At 32.7% G+C, this 3,513-nt stretch overlaps 1 protein-coding gene across 1 annotated transcript in view; it reads right to left on the bottom strand.

The window, feature by feature from the left end:
* The window catches only part of EcR (Ecdysone receptor), a 51,501-nt gene that overhangs the window by 19,640 nt on the left and 28,348 nt on the right, over positions 1-3,513 (bottom strand). The gene's annotated exons all lie outside the window — the stretch shown is intronic.

The raw sequence follows: 3,513 nt of genomic DNA, 5'->3' as shown, positions 1-3,513 counted from the left end.
TTTTTTGCATAATTATTTCCAGAAACCAATGGTTGTTGAAAAAAAAATTCGAGATTAAAATTATTTTTTTCGCAAATTACATAAAGAAGGGTATTATATTCTAAAGGAAGTAAATCAATTTATTTCGCGGCAAGGAATAATCTTTTTTTATTAAATCATAAGAAAGATGAGGTTTAAATCGAACTGATTATGGAATAGTGTTTACTTTGTGTCTTTTCGATAAGAAGACAGATGAACAGGAAGACAGACCGGTCAGTTGGTCGGTCGGTCGGTCGATCGCTCGATTTGCTTCGTGTTCATCACAAAAGAGGTGAAACGAGATTCTAACTAGAAGAGAAGGTTGAGGTTTGAGTTCGAGGCCGGCTCTCTCACTTTCCCACAATTGTACCTACCTACTTACGCGTACCCGCAGAGATATATGTACATATTCTACGTGCGTCATATGCGTAATGTATGCTGGTAGAGCAGCGCTCGGAATTAGTTGCACATTTTGGGCCGATTCAGGAGACGACGCCTCCTGTTGTCCCACTACCACAATCCAGCACTTAGCTTGCTGCCCCATGACAGCTCCACTACTTCCCTATTTAATTCGACCGCCTACTAAATATCGAAACAAGCCTTACTAGACTTTATACTCCTACATATAAAAATTTGACTGAAAAAAGATCGAGGTGGCGGCCGAGCCGCCGATAGCTCTGGCTCAGGAGCGTTTTATGTAAGAAATAGGCTGAATTGTTTAGACATCTTTCAGGAAATCGTAACATTTTCTTCGCTACATAAATAATGTTTATTTTCATTAATAATTAAATATATATATTATATATTAATGAAAATAAACATTATTTATGTAGCGAAGAAAATGTTACGATTTCCTGAGAGATGCCTAAACAATCCAGCCTATTTCTAGTCGTCGTCTCGGGAATCGGCCCGAAATGTACAACTAATTCCGAGCGCTGTATTAATGAATAGTTAATATCATATATACATTTTAAAATATCACGTGTTGTGTGATACTAGAATCCTTCTGGAAAGTGTAGTTATAGATATTATTCGATCGAATTATAAAGAAATAAATAAATAAATAAATAAATAATATCTAAGTAAGTAGATACTGCAACATGATAATGCATTATTTTAAATGATTTTAAATTACTTCTCATAGAATCTTGCTCTAACCATTCCCATGAAGATTGAGTAGTATTCACGACATAATTTTTGAATAATGTAATCTCTTGAAGATGATGTAATGTACCGAACTCCTTTGGCAAGAAATTAAACTTACATTTATGTAAAGTTACATTTACTAGGTTCCGAAGCGTATGCATTATCAAAGAATAGTACAAAGGACAATATGAAAATTCTTCTTCAAACCTCGATCTTTTTTCAGTCAAATCTTCATATATAAAAGTATAAAGTCTAGTAAGGCTTGTTTCGATATATAGTAGACGGTCGAATTAAATAAAAAAGTAGTGAAGATATCGTGGAGCAGCAAGCTAAGTTTTGGATTGTGGTACGAGGGATCCCGAGTTCAAAACCCGGTCGGCTCTTTAATTTTTCGACTCCTACACATAAAATGTTATTTTTCTTTTCTGAACGATATCTTTATTTTGTATCGTTGTAAAAATCTAATGCAATTCAAAATTGGTAGGATATTATATGCATTTTAAAATATAAAGTGTTGTGTTATACTGGAACACTTCTGAAAAGTGAAGTTATAGATATTATTCAATCGAACAAAGTTACCTATTTTAATTTTTACTTAAAAAAATTTTATTATTCTATACAAATAAATAATTTCTATACATTTTTACTGTTTCTATTCATAATCTCAAAAGATTTATAAAGAAAATGTTACTTTAATGTCTTTTCAATATGAAAAATATCTATAAAGCATTTGCAGAGACGACGTCTCCTGAATCGGCCCGAAATGTGCAATTAATTCCGAGCGCTGTGGTAGAGTATACACCTATCTTTGAAATTTGACTATTTTTATCAATCTTGGAATATTATAATTCTCGATCAATTGATAGAAATAACAAATAAGATGAGTGTATTTCCTTAATGTTTTATTTTATTAGAAATATGCATTAAAATAAGAAAAATTGAATAGGCTCTTTTATCGAGAGATACGGCGGTGTTTCGTATCAAGCGGTAATACACTAATTGGCAAGTTTTTAATTATAAAGTACTTAAAAAAATCTTTCGTTTCCATATACTTGGAAGCAAATTAAAATTCGTAAATACGCCTTTAATCGCTTTTGAAATAAACTAAATTCGCTTTATCGTCGATTAAAACGTTATTAGATAAGTGCTTATAAAGATCAGATGCGTTGACGGTATGTCAATTTGTCGCGCGTTTAAGCAATACCCAGATAATAATGAAGCAATGCATACGTATATGAGATAAGGTAACGAAGTATCACCGCAGTATGTGTGCATTGCTTCATTGTTATCTTGGTACCACTTAAATGTGCGGCAAAGTTGATCCAATGTACATGCCATTTGTGTGTACTGAGGCTAAGACCATTTGTAACATATCGTAAATTGGAATATAAGACGCTTAAAAGAACGTCTTGCAAATATTTTTTCATAAAACGTTCTATAATTGTTCGAAGCGTCCTTAATACGTATTTTTAGATATTAACAATTTTTTTTAGATTTTTGCGTTTTACCTTCTGTGCCTATACGATACAATGTTAACGTTGGTCAAACTTGATATTTTTTCCTCTTATTTTTTTTTACTTATTTTTTTCCCCTTTCCTCATATTTTTTTCATTTTTTTTCTCCCGTGCGCACTGTTTTTTCTATCGCGTCACATTCTAATCACATGTTCACGTCACACTGAAAAAACCTATAAAAGATAGAAGATGCAACGCAATCGTTCCACGATAGATATCTAATCATAATAGATTTCTGCGAGCGTTTGGGGACCACATGAAATTTGAAGTGTTTTAATTTTTGTGTTCGTAATTAAGATATGCGAGAAATGCTGTTGGTCTCGACCTTGAAAAGAAATTGCAACGGTCAATGTCACAGGGCGACGAGAAGCTTGTCGGGTCGAGCCAAGTGGCCGAACAAGAGGTAGCTATCGAGGAGGACAATGCTCCTTCTCAAGGATATCCACTCTCCGCGATAGAGTCGAGAAAGACAACTGGGAGATCGAGAATGCTAACGCATACACGCCACGCTCACTCGTCGATGAGATTCTCGACCTTGAAGGAAAAGTGCGAAAAATAATAGATGTCTCAAGATTTACCTTGTCCCAAGATTTATACGTTTTGAAGTGATATCATATCACGTATTATCATATAAAATATTGATACAATAAAATAAATAATGTAAAATAATCATGGAAAAATTAGTGACAATTCATCAAAGTATATAAATATATAGAAATGTAAAGAAACTGTTTGTGTATACTTCACAATATTTAAATTAAATACGCTATTAGTACAAAGAAGATATCAATAAATTAAAAGAAAAAAATAAAAAAAATTAATGTTAAATATTATC

Source organism: Linepithema humile, chromosome 1, assembly GCF_040581485.1.
Source record: "Linepithema humile isolate Giens D197 chromosome 1, Lhum_UNIL_v1.0, whole genome shotgun sequence".
Classification (NCBI taxonomy): Eukaryota; Metazoa; Arthropoda; class Insecta; order Hymenoptera; family Formicidae; genus Linepithema; species Linepithema humile.
The sequence above is the reverse complement of the archived record's forward strand: the minus strand, read 5'-3'. Positions and strand labels throughout refer to the sequence as shown.